At 42.7% G+C, this 13,580-nt stretch overlaps 1 long non-coding RNA gene across 3 annotated transcripts in view; it reads right to left on the reverse strand.

The window, feature by feature from the left end:
* The window catches only part of LOC138798555 (uncharacterized), a 228,033-nt gene extending 215,747 nt beyond the window's left edge, over positions 1–12,286 (reverse strand). For all 3 annotated transcript variants that reach the window (XR_011364098.1, XR_011364097.1, XR_011364099.1), the window contains exons 1-2: positions 11,986–12,286; positions 10,561–10,684 (exon numbers count right to left, since the gene is read on the reverse strand). This is a non-coding gene — a long non-coding RNA (uncharacterized lncRNA). The remainder of the gene's footprint in view (positions 1–10,560; positions 10,685–11,985) is intronic.
* Positions 12,287–13,580: the final 1,294 nt, after the last annotated feature.

A 13,580-nucleotide genomic window follows, 5' to 3' on the forward strand; every position in this document is an offset into this window, starting at 1 on the left:
TTTTCATGCCCTAACCCAGTAGCTACCATAAAGGCAGACCATGCCACTGCTATGGGGCCCATGCACTAAGGGGGTCCACAAGCCCCTGGCCCTTTAATTATGATCGTTAAATTCTGCAGTGCACTGCCGGACAGAGCAAGAAGCCATTGGCTTCCTGCCCTCCCAGTCTCTCTTGTGGTCGGAAGGAGCATTGCACCTCCAGCCACAAGATGCCTCTCCACATACTCATATAGCCCAGCACATTCCACTGGCATTCTTACTCAGAAGGAATGCTCAGCACTGTGCCGGGTCAGCTAAGTATTGGGGGGGGGGGGGGGGACGCGTACAGGATTCATGGAGCCCTATACAGTTTTTTGCTATGTGGCCTCATGAATCCTAGCTACGTCCCTGCCCTTACCTCCTGACTGTCCTAAATATTGAGTACTCTGACCTTGATCTGTGCACCATATTGACTAATCTCCACCAGCCCTGACTTCTGCCCACCTCAGTTTGCTTATTGTCTAATTCTTTGGTACCATGCTCGGATTTGTCAGATGTTGGCAACAGACAGGGCCGTATTTGCCACTAGGCACCCGTGGTCCGGTGCCTAGGGCAGCGCCCTGTGGGGGGACTTCATTTTCCCTTTTTTTTTTTTACCCCCTCGGCGCATACTAGGCACCCATGGGCCGGTGCCTATGGCGGCGGAGGGGGGGTATTGATCGCCACGGTCCGGGGCCGGGGTGAGCTTCCGGCACAGACAGCTTGACAGAGGCCGGAAGCTCACAGCTGCAGCCCCGCGATGCCCGAACTTCTCTCCTGCTTGGCAATTACGTCATATCATGTGAGCAAGGAAGAAGTCCGAGACTGCGGGGCTGCAGCTGTGAGCTTCCGGCCTCTGTCAAGCTGTCTGTGCTGGAAGCTCACCCCGGCCCCGGACCCCCAGCTTCTCTCCTGTCCCCCTACTCCTCCCCCTGACCCCAGCCTCCCCCCTGCCCCTCTCCTGCCCCCCTACTGCTCCCCATGACCCCCAGCTTCTCCCCTGCAACCCCTACTGCTCCCCCTGACCCCCAGCCTCACCCCCTGAACCCCAGCTTCTCCCCTGCCTCCCTACTGCTCAACTCGGTGTTACGGGTGTTACGAAAGGTTCAGTTTGGATGGAATGGCCCATTAACAGGATCTACCCTAAATAATAACAAATCATCTGCATACAATAAAATTTTACTTTCCGATCCCTCCAACCCAAAACCACTAAACTCTGAATGCTGCCGAACCCATGCTGCCAAAGGTTGAATATAAATTGCAAATAATAAGGGTGAGAGGGGCACCCTTGAGGGGTTCCTTAACTGAAGGGAAAAGATTTGGACAAGAAGCCATTAATAGACAGTCTTGCTAGTGGGGAGTCATAAAGGGAACAGTTCCAAACCACAAGCTGCTGACCTAGTCCCATCTTATCTAAGATGGCCCAAAGAAATTCCCACTCCACCCTGTAGAACACCTAAGTGGCATCCAAAGACAGGATGGAGCGGGAACCCGGAACCCCAGGTTGAATATTGGTAAACAGTAGTGGATTATAATAGGTCCGTTTTGGGCGGTAGCCCGGGGCCCTGACCTCCTGGGGGGTCCATGGCCATCAAAACAGACTTTTACTTTAGGTGTGTATTGTTTTCTGGCTACAGTTCTGCTATGATTTGCAAAAAAATCTGCTGCTTTTTTTTTACTGTGATTTTGCACAAATTAGGGTATTTTGACATGATTTATCCTGTACTATGAACACCACGCTTCTGCTGCCAAAGTTACAGTAAAGTGGGACCCAGGCTTAGTGAACAGCCCGGGGCCTATGGTAAAGTTTATCCGCCCCTGTTGGTAAATACTCTAAGAACATTGACATGTTCAGTGCGGCCTGGGATGAATCCCCCGTGCTCAGGACTAATTAGGGTTCACCCCAGTCAGTCTCCTAGCAATGATTCTAACAAATAATTTAAAGTGACACTGTCACACCCTTTTTGCATTATGACTTCTCTACACAGGTGTAATGGGTAAATGTAGCAGTTTTCATACCTTATCTTATATCATACGTCATGGTGTTTGTTCAAGTAAAACGTAATCTTTTATCAACTGCAGATTGTGCTAAGTGGGTGGAGCTTCATGGCAATAGCGCCACTTAGCCCCGCCCACAGCACCACTGTTGTCCCCGCCTCTCCGCGACGTCATCGGCAAATAGGCCCTGTCCCCTTGACGCCCATTGTATGGGATAACCTAGAGGGGGTGAGGCCGAGACCTTAAGGCCAGCCTGTTCCAATGGATGATGAGGGTGTGGGGCCAGACATTGACACACAGCACTTACAGCTCAGTCTTCCTCTCTGTCGGGCTGATCTCAATACAGTAAGGTTGAGGACTAGAGATGAGCGAACCGGGTTCGAGTCTATCTGAACCTGATCGTTCGGCATTTGATTAGCGGGGGCTGCTGAAGTTGGATAAAGCTCTAAGGTTGTCTGGAAAACATGGATACAGCCAATGACTATATCCATTTTTTCCACATAGCCTTAGGGCTCTATCCAACTTCAGCAGCCATCGCTAATCAAATGCCGAAAGTTCGGGTTCGGATCGACTCGAGCACGCTCGAGGTTCGCTCGTCTCTATTAAGGACCTTTGGGTCATGTGATCAGGTCCTTTACCCTTCTCTCTCTGTGCAGGTCCTGCTCAGTCTCCTGTGTCTTGTGATAATCAGTGTTCAACCGGCACTACAGTAAGGGGGTGTAACATCAGAATACCAAGCCCCTCTGCCTCTCTGGGCCCCTAAAGGCACTGTGGGCCCCAGCACTTGCCCAGGTAAGCCCTGTGCTGATGCCGGATCTGAAGAAGACCCAGCACTTAGCATGGGCACAGGTGGTTGAGATACTGTAGTTTAAAACTTGCCCTAGGCCCATGTTATGGCCCTCTTGACATTTAATGCTGTCCCAATAGTAATTATGTATTGTAATAACGCCCACACTATAATCTGGCTGCAGCTGTCCTTGGAGATAAGAACTCTTTAGAATGGGTTTCTAAATCCAGTCCCACAGCAATGAACTGATCATTTCATCAGCTCTGATCTGAAAAAGGGTTGTCACCTGTCCCTTAAAGAAAAAAACTTTTGCATGACTGAAACAATCCCATAGATTTATTGTAGGACTGTACACTTATCCCGGCTCGTTCTAGCAGTCAGTTCAGGTCTCAACACCCAGACCCCCATCAATCTAAATCTTTAATATGCTATCTGTGATGTCACTGTTTGTTTGTTTTTTGTGAAAGTGCCCTTTTAAAGTTTTAAGGAAATATAAACCAACCTCAGCATCTTAGACTTTTTACTACACCAGAATGTCCAATATACAAACTCTATTATGAAGTTATTGAAATTATACACTGAATGGATTCACTATATATATTTTTTAAACATGTCTACGCTCAATTGAAGCTCATATACAGTATATGCTTATTTCAGTTCTGTGTATTTGGGCAGATGCCAATAAAGAACATTTGTGAAAACTCGTTTGTCAAATCTGAGCCACACAAGTTTATGAAGCATGGTTAGGCCAGCTGTGAATTTCCTGGCCACATTTAGCTTCAGCTCAAGTCATTGAGCTCAGTAGAAGAATGAGAAACACGTGCAAAATAAAAAAAAAGCCATTTATGAACAGCCAAAGAACAACAATGGAGACCACATATCCTAAAGTACAGGCATGTTCTACTCTTAACATGTACAACAAGTGAATGGTAGAGTTGTAGGGTCTCTTAAAAGTCAAATAAGGCAGGAACATGTGAAGGAACATAATACGTATGGAATACTTCAGCTTGAGAACATTAGGTCCCAGACTAAAGTCCTAAACTGGAAAGATTACAGACAACAATGAAATCTCCAGCAAATGACAAATCAAATAGAAAAAAATGTCACATTCATGATAAGCAATATTTTTAGACTTATTTACATTCACCCTGGGGACTATATACAGCTGAAGTCATAAATGTTCATATGCCTTAGCCACCTGTTAGAAGACTAGCCCCTTGCCGGCGATATCCCTGACAACTGGCCTGGCCTCACCAACCCCAGCAGATCGGCATTAGGAGCTGTACTTAACAATCAGCTGACTGATGGCTGATATCGCCAGTGAGCTGCCTGACATGATCTGGGACTTCTTCACTTGAGTTCACGTCTTGCCTGTGATAGAGCCTAGTTTACTACTGTGTCTTGACTGAGCAATTGTTCCTGCATTCGTTTCCTGGTTTTTGGACTTTATGGCTTGGACTTTGATTCGGTTTTGTACTGCTTTGACCAGGATTCAACAACCCTGAATTATTGTGTTTGTTTTGTCTGACTTGTTCCGTGTTCACTTATCTAAGTTAGGAACTGCCACCCAGTTGTCCACTGTTGCCTAGAGCAGTTGAGGCAAGTAGGCAGGGACAGCAGGGTGGGTGCTAGCAGTAGGGCATCAACAGTCTTGTTTTGTTCAGTCCTCTACTCTAACACCACCTTCTTTAAAACTAACTATAACACAAATCCTGTGCCTAAACCCTCCCTGGTACCTTATAGCTGTCAAGTACAGCATTTGAATGCTGTGTCTGGTGGTCTGGTATTAGGCATCCGGTCAGTAGGCAAGGGGGTGGAGTCACAGTGACATTTAGTCATGCTGCCTCTGTTCTTTTCCCAGCAAATCAGGTTTGGTTGACACTAGAGATGAGTGAACCTGGAGCATGCTCAAGTCGATCCGAACCCAAACTTTCAGCATTTGATTAGCGGTGGCTGCTGAACTTGGATAAAGCCCTAAGGCTATGTGGAAATCATGGATATAGTTATTGGCTGTATCCATGTTTTCCAGACAACCTTAGAGCTTTATCCAAGTTCAGCAGCCCCAGCTAATCAAATACTGAACGTTCGGGTTCGGATCGACTCGAACCCAAACCCGGTTCGCTCATCTCTAGTTGACACCCTTAGTAATGGGAAGTTCATGCAAAGCCAATCACAGACCTCCAAATACTTCTGAGCATTGGAACAGGTTAACTAAGTTAGGGTCCTCTGGGCCCAGTCATAGCTGCAGCCCCTGCCACTGCTAAAGTTACTCTACTGCATGTATGCTATTGAGATGTAACTCCTACAGAGTTATGTGTGTATACTGTAAATGAATCCATAGATTTTTTTTTATAAGCATTGGCAACGCATTATGATTTCCGTAATTTTGTGAAATGCCCCTTAGTGTGATTAATTGAAATGCTTAACGTAAATGTATTAGCGATCTTATACATTCAGACTTAAATTTATTTTTCTACAACAGAAACTCAGGGAAAAAAGTAACTCTGTGAAACGTAATTACATTTAGACATATTCGGAAAGCATTGCTATTCTGAGATAAAAGGATTAGTTGGAAAGTAATATACCAATTATTTCTCATACAGACACGTGGGTGATGCTTATTCAGCTCATTTTATTAAGTACAATTGCAGCAACTGAACTTAGGTTCAGTGTGACAGGATCATATATAAAATCTAATACAAGATAAAATTAGGCCTGCATACCTATTTGCATAATTAATACTGGAATCTGAACTAATGGAATGAGTAATATTTAGGGTTGCCACATTTTCCACCCCAAAATATCATCCAGATATACATGGGTGTGGTTTGGACACATGGCTTCATACGTAATTACTACAGAGAAGATCAGGGTGAAAGCCGTATAGACAAAAGTATGATGCTAATATATTTTTACAATGTCTATCATGCTACCAAACATTATTATTGTATACTTACTAAGTAACCTGTATTTCCTGTCTAAGGGTATGTTCACACTAAGCAAAAGTGGTGGAATTTCAAGTGGAGCCTGTGCCGCGGATACTGCTTGAAATTCTGCCTGTCCCATTGATTCAATTGGATTTCTTGTGCGCCTCTGTTCTCCACCCAAAGAATTCACATCCCTCTGGGAAGGACCCAGCCAAGGAGCAGCTCCTGTTAGGAAACCACCAAAACCACTATATTAAGTGGCCCTATAAGTCAATGTAATGACAAGGGATAAACCAAGGCTAGGTAACCATCCACATACAGCTGTTTCGGGGTGTTGCCCCTCATCAGTGTGGAGCAGGATTCTGGCTAGGTGGGAGCAATGACTAGTAGAGCCATAAGAGAAACAGATTGCTGAACTCAGGGAGACCAGCCAAACGACAACAATGCCGGCTGCTAGTGAAAGTGCTCAATGCAGTGAAAACCTAGGTGCGTTGCCCCCTGGAAAACATGAATATGCAAAAGAAGAGCCCGTGGAGCCTCATTGAAGTCTCAAAACACAGGAATAGCCAGATATCCCTCCGGGAAGGACCCAGTCAAGGGGCAGCTCCTGTTAGGTAACCGTCCACATACAGCTGTTTCGGGGTGTTGCCCCTCATCAGTGTGGAGCAGGATTCTGGCTAGGTGGGAGTATAGGGGAGCCTATGCTTACCTTCCCACACTCCCCCAGTGTCCTCCTGCAGCATCTCTGGTGTCCCCGCTGACCGCAGCGGCCAAAACTTCAAAGACAAACTTATCTCAGCAGTGACAGCCACTGACTGAGATAGGACAGTGCTGCAGCCAGTCATTGGCTGAGCGGGCTGTCACTGCTGAGACAAGTTCATCTTGAAAGTGGCAGCATTTACAGGGACACTGGAGACACAGAGGGAGCGCTAAGAGATAAGACTAGGCTCTTTATTATTTTTCTTATAACTAGAGCACAATTTTAAAAAAGATTTTAGCACCACATAACCCGTTTCCAAGTTAGTCCACCCATTTCTCCGTAAGCCTTGCCCCTTTGTTGAACAAGGCACAAAAGTATCTAAAGAAAAAAACGTGGTGAAAATCATGTAAAGTAATTGTTTGACCAAATTGTCGCAGATTTTAAGTGCACATTTTTTATCGCCTGTAGTTCATGACTCTTGATTCTTAAGGCTGTGCAAAAAACTGTGCACGTGTACCCCCTTGTGCCAACCCCACACTTGACGAATTTTAATGGTTCTGGCATTCCTTGGGGCTGGCATAGGTGAAATATTCTATTCATATACGGTATAATCTGACTATGCACTTACAAAAACATGACCATGACTGCTGGTACAACATTATTATCAATTTCAGCCTCCCCCTCCTCATAGAAAAAGGCTGTGAGACCTGCTTTTCCCGCCTGCACACAGTTATACAGACTCATAAAGGAAAAACTACAAGTCACTCTGAGTAGGAGGCACAGGATTCACAGGAATATTTATAAAGCTATATTCTTGTACATGAATCAGATCATAGAAAACCATATATCGTTGAGCCTAGTATCAATCTATCTATCAAATTCTGCCCTAAAATACTCTAAGAATTGCTTTTCTTTCTGTTATGAAGAACAGGAAATTGAAGTAGTAGAAGAAATTTTAAAGTTATGGGGTGAATCACTTACCAAGTATACTTGCCTGACCCTTTGGTGCCATGCCCATGCACTGGTATCTTCTCATTCACTGGGACAGCTACTGCCTGTACCAGGAACGCTCTTGGGAAGCGACCTGGTACCCTCTTACACCTAAACATAGTGATGGGTCAGTGCACCGGAGTGAGTTTCAATGCTTCAGTGCTTAGTGTTTTATTGATTTATAAGGATGAGCCTGCATGGCTAGGCATCTCACACAGCCACTCGCCACGCAGGCTCATCTTCAGGTCAATTAAAAGGGTGATTTCGCTCACTTTTGTTCTTCTGCATGAACTAGCCCAGTTCTGGGAGTTGTCTGTATGCCCATGAGTCTGATAAAGGGCAATTGCCCAGTAAACATTACTACAATTTTAAAAATCACAATTTAATAAAAAGCTGTTTTGTTATTGCACATGGAACAATAAAATAGGATAGGGGGAAAGTAAATTTTTCCTGTAATACCCCTTTAAATTCAAATAATATAACGATTTGTCGCACTATAATCTCTCCATGCAATAGGACCCTAAGTACAGCTTCCAGTGCAATAATAATTGAAAACCTACAGGACAATAAGGCTCTGCTCATCAGCATGGCCCAAAGCCAAACCAGTTGGGTAGCACAACAGGTCCCCATCCTTTGCCCCAATACACCTCTAAGATAGGAACATTCACATTACTTCAGTGCAGTTTGAAGCCTGAAAAATCTGAAGAAATCTGTGATAAGCTTTTTGATTTGTTAAAGTTTCACTGTCTTTTAACTTTTCTTTGCAGAAATAAACAGTACAGGTGATTTTAAGAAACTTTGTAATTGGGTTTATTAGCCAAAAAATATATTTTTATCATGAAAAAGCAGTTTGAAGCTCTCCCCCCTGTCTTTATGGTTCTCTATAGAGAGGGGAGGAGTGGAGGGAGATGAGGACAACATAGAGTTAATTTACAGCTACATCACTGGGCTATCTCCTCTGAAGTCAGCACTGACCTCTCTGACCTCTGAATACCGGCTTTCACACAGATCCCTATGTGTAATCGTTTGTTCTCTGCTCTCTGCTGGCGACTAATCTCTCTCCTTCCCCCTCCATAGATTATACAGGGCTCGACTGATGTAAAAGAGTCGAGATTTCCTGATAATGAGCAGTGAATAAGAGAGAGTAGGGAGGGGGGGGGTACCTGTGGAAAGTCTTGAATGCAGATAATGGCATATTTGCCTAATAAACCCAGTTACAAAGTTTCTTAAAATCGTATGTACTATTGATGTCTGTCGTTTTTTTGACACTTTAAACAAATACCTGTAAGTATACAGTACTTTATCCTTTGGTACAGCATAAAGTGTGAAGGTCTTAGCACCAGTCATTTGCTGCATTTACAGTCTGTAATATAACTACTGATTGCCAATGGCTCAATGAACCGGCAACCTTTAATTAGCAAACAATTTCACTGTTCAGAGGATATAATGAATTTGGCCTAAGATTACAAATACATTTTCATTGATTCATTGACTTGATACCTATTTGTAATCAATTGCAAAAATTGTTACTCTACCATCTAACATATTTAATCAGCTGCTGGAATAAATGGCCATCGAATAAGGTATTAAATACATGAATATTCAGATATTAAGGATAATTAAAGGCGATATATTAGAATGTCAACAACCAGCAGACCTATCATCTCAACTTTTATATTACACTTTAGATTATATATGGCAACCCTAGATATATATAGCTAGTAGCTGGGAACGGAAGGTGTCTAGTTTTAAATAGAATATCATCAGCTAATGAGAACATTGATCCTGATATATTAATGTGTTTATGTCAGATTTTTTATTTATTTATTTATTTTTTTCAAAAATGTAAACCCTTGTATAAAAAAATTGTGTAAATCTTTATGTAAAAGGTCAGTCCAGGCATTCCTTTAGGCTGTGTTCACATGCTCGATAAACAACAGCCATTGTTTCACACGCAAAACAACGGCCAATGGTTTATCATGTTCCTATAGCTCACAATATCAGCCGCAGTAACATTATTTTAGCTCAATATTGACTGCTGTCCTATTCGTGTGTGATTAGTAATAAAATTCCATTGACTACAATGCAAAGGACGGGTAAAAACAAAATATTTCTGTGTGTGAACAACTACAAAGAACGCCCGTTGTTTGTGAAGCAATGGCTGTGAAAAATGGACATGCTCATTATTTTTGCGGCTCCGTCAAACAACGGCCATTTATCAATACATTGTGTGAACAATGGTCGTTGTTTGCATTGACTTCAATGCAATTCATTTCATTATGAAATGAAAGGCCGTTGTGTAAATTAAAAACAACGACCACTCTTTTAATAAAAAGTATGTAGCGTGAACAGACAACCTATCTACTTAGCGATCCACTCTAAATGGTGGACCACAAATGGGCAACAGTCCCTTCGTAAATACTGAGAGGACAGGGCAAGGGATCAGTAACAAACAAGGTCAGGTTAGACCCCAAACACATAGGTCGTCATAAGGAAAGAAAACAGATAGGCAAAGGCATAGACAAAATACTCTTCCAAGGTCAGACATTCAGGAGAAGTAGAGCAGAACAAATCACAGAAGAGCAATCCAAGAAGCAAGCAGTGGTCTGTACAACATGGTTCAGCAGGCAGAAGATGCAGGTGTGGTAAGACCAATCACAGGTAGCTTGTTCCCAGCAAAACGACTCTTTAAATCTACCATGGAACATTGGACTCTTGAACTGGGTTAATCAGCTGCACAGATGACACAACTGGTAACCAAGACTACTGAGGATGTCAGGTGCTGTGCGAACACAAGAACCGGCTTATCTTAGTAGAGCGGATCGGAAAGTATTTTACATTTGCCCACTACACCCAGAGTGTGAGGGAGATTTGGCTGAATTTCCGACCACAGTGTACAGCAAGAACAGAAAGTTTGTTACAGGACGTACACTAGACAGAAAGTTGGTATAGCGAAGGAAGAGCAGACAGTTTGCATCTGCAATGGAAGGAAAGCATGAAGGACCACAGAAAGATAGTAAAATACCTTCATTTACCAATACATGTTAATTTATTGGAAGTTAAGAATAGGTTTCATCTTTGGAAAAAATGCATTATGTTACATATTATATAATGATACATATATCATACTGTGGTAATACCTGCTGAATGAAAGGACTCCCAAGACAGACTGCACGACCTATCACTAGTCTCTCCATTTGGTCCTGGATGTATCTACAACCACTTCGCATCCTACAGTTATGTGTCTTGGAGACATTCTGCTTCCTGTTGTAGACAATGTAAAAAAAAAAACCAAAACTTTTAGAGTTCGAAAGCTAATAAAATGTTGCCCCCAAAATACTTGTCGATTGTATATTTTATGTAAAAGACAATATGCACTGATTGGGAAAAATAATGAATTACTTCTAATAGAGCTTGTTTCTTAACTATATTGAATATGTTTTTAAGAAAGAGTAGTTTGTAACATATTGTAATGATATAAGGGTCGGAGGGCTAAGTTTGGCAGAGAACCAGAAGAGAACAGAGCCATTTAAAATGCAGAGACAGTATGCATGCATGACTGAGCAAAATGAGATGTTAACTGCTTGCATGTCTGGCAAAAGTTAAAGAGGTCACCTTGTTACAAAGAATACTAATAGAAGGCATATAACACCATGTGAGATACTGAAATAGCTCTACTTTCAAGAGTGCAAATAATGGGACTGCAATAGCTGATTATGTAATGTAAAATGTTACAACATACCGCCTATCTGTGACCTCAGGTATGATTTTGTTTACTTCTTGCAGATGTAACATATTGTATCTAAAGGTTAGTTGGACCTTTATAAGAGGACACCTCCCAGACTCCCAGCAGAGTAAGTTAGTCTCCAACATAGATATCCAGCAGGAGGGAGCTGACAGCTCGTTCTGCACAAGCAACTCTTTCTATCGCTATACTGATACACTGTAAAGCAATAATATATAAGGGGCTTCTTAATGTATGCTGACATGTCCCTTCTTAGGTTGATATATATCAGGCCTCAGCCAGGCCCTAACACTTATTTACTAACAAAGCACTGTATAGAAACCCTGATACCATAAAAAAAAGGTTTTCATTGCATGCTAGGGCTATACTCAGAAAAACAATGGGCGCACAGTTGGTGGCGTCCCCAAAGTCCATTTGGCAGGGGGCTGTCCCTATTATAGTTACCCTCATAGGAACATAGTATTTACATGTGGACATAGGTTATGTCAATTACATACATATAAGTAAGAATATGCTGTACACATTCAAAAAAATCTCACACATAGATAACATGGAAAGCTGTGTCGGCCTTAACTTTGGAGGCTATGTCGTTTCCTCTTGACATACAGGATAAAGAATTGTAAACACCCAATTATCAGACGCCTTTCCCTCTCCTTTAGTTTATGTGGGGAGGGTTCGTCTGGGATGTCGGGTGTACCATATCAGTCTTGGGGTTCAGGTTCAGCAAGAATAGTAATATATGTGTGTCAGCACATGATTGATATCCAGTAGGAACAGATCAGTGGGTCCTGTTGATGATCAGTGTGTTATAGCTCTGCACCTTTATGGCTTCTTTCGGTGATGGAGCTGAATCTCCCAATTCTCCCAATATCTTCACTCGGCTGATTTATCAGTTGATTAACGTCTTATGTTTTCTGCACAGTGTGATGTCCTATCCCCGCAGTCACCAAGTCAATGCAGGGCCCTACAGACAACAGCTGGTGGTCACTAGGGTGGGTGTCTGAAGTGGTCACTGCGATGGGTGTCTGGGGTGGCTGTGTAATAGTTGTAAACGCGTCAGCTAGGTGTGCTGAGAAAGCTGTGATGGAAGAAAACTACTATAGTTGCTCCACCACAGAGATTCTAACTGGATTAACTGACTAGTTTTTCCTCTGGGTATAAACTACTCTGTGATTGGCAGGAACAATCTGGAAGGCTCTGACGCTGGCCTGTGATTGGTGGGATGGTAAAAGGTATCCAGTTTAAGGATTGGTTGGGGGAAATCACCCCATACAACAGTGGCATAGACACAGATAATCATACAGTTAGGAAGTTAACCCCTTTAAGTACCTCTCTTCAGCTGGGCTAAAAAGTACATAAAATATAGTGAGACATCTTCTGGTGGGAGTGCAGAATACACCTTTACTATCCACACAACACTTTAATAGCAAATGCTTTTGTGCTGAACTACATATAGCGGAACAGCAATGGCACAACTGTTCTGGGACATTGCAGGAGTCTCCGGTTTGATCTGTCCTCTGGTTCTCTTTGCTTTGCCACTACAAAAGACGTTGGTCTTTTTGTATGGGTGGCACTGCCATCAAGTGAATGATCACGCTATTTAAGGATAGGGTCAACAAATCAAGAATTAGCTGTAGTCCCCTTTGCAACTTCTTTATCCTCGAAAAGCAACAGTAGCATTGAGCTAGTGGGAAACTTAGCATGTGCTACTAGTGCAAGTGGGATGGTTGTATAGTCAGCTCCTAGTGCTCAATAGAATATTGATCCCCGGTTCTGATCATTGCAATTCAGCAACAGCGATTCAAGAACAGCAATTCCACTTCATAATAGGTGGCACATGAAAGGGTCTGCAATCCCTTGTAATCCAGTTGAGGTCTTCTAATTCCTGGTCATCCAGTGTGGCTCTGTCCAGTTGTTTATTCCATTGCCTTGTTCTTTTACCCTATGAGTAACTGAAAGATTTCCTAATAATTTAGAGTCTTTAAGGGGAGAAGTAAGATTAGAGTCATACTTCATATTTCATTGGCTATGTTCACACATAATTATAATGGAAATATCTGTTTCTGTGTTTTCAACCCACTCCTGGTTATTGTTGACTGACTTAAAACTGACCAAAAGAATCATGTAAATACTATGTGTGAACATAGCCATTCACCCAAAGCTACAAGATCTCAAAGTATTTTGACCAAACATGTCAAAAGATCACCTTTTATTAAATGCAATACATGTCTGGGTACATCTGGATATTTAAGGCCAGGGCTCCACTGCAACTTTTTGAAGCGCTACATGATTGAGCTGCTATCAAGCTATAGTTGTTGTCCAAAGCAATACATTGGACTGCATGCAATCTTGTGGACTATAGCTTTTGCTCAATCTTGTAGTGCTACAAAAAGTTGCAATGTAACCCTGGCCTTA

The sequence above is a fragment of the Dendropsophus ebraccatus genome, chromosome 8, assembly GCF_027789765.1.
Source record: "Dendropsophus ebraccatus isolate aDenEbr1 chromosome 8, aDenEbr1.pat, whole genome shotgun sequence".
NCBI classification, from domain to species: domain Eukaryota; kingdom Metazoa; phylum Chordata; class Amphibia; order Anura; family Hylidae; genus Dendropsophus; species Dendropsophus ebraccatus.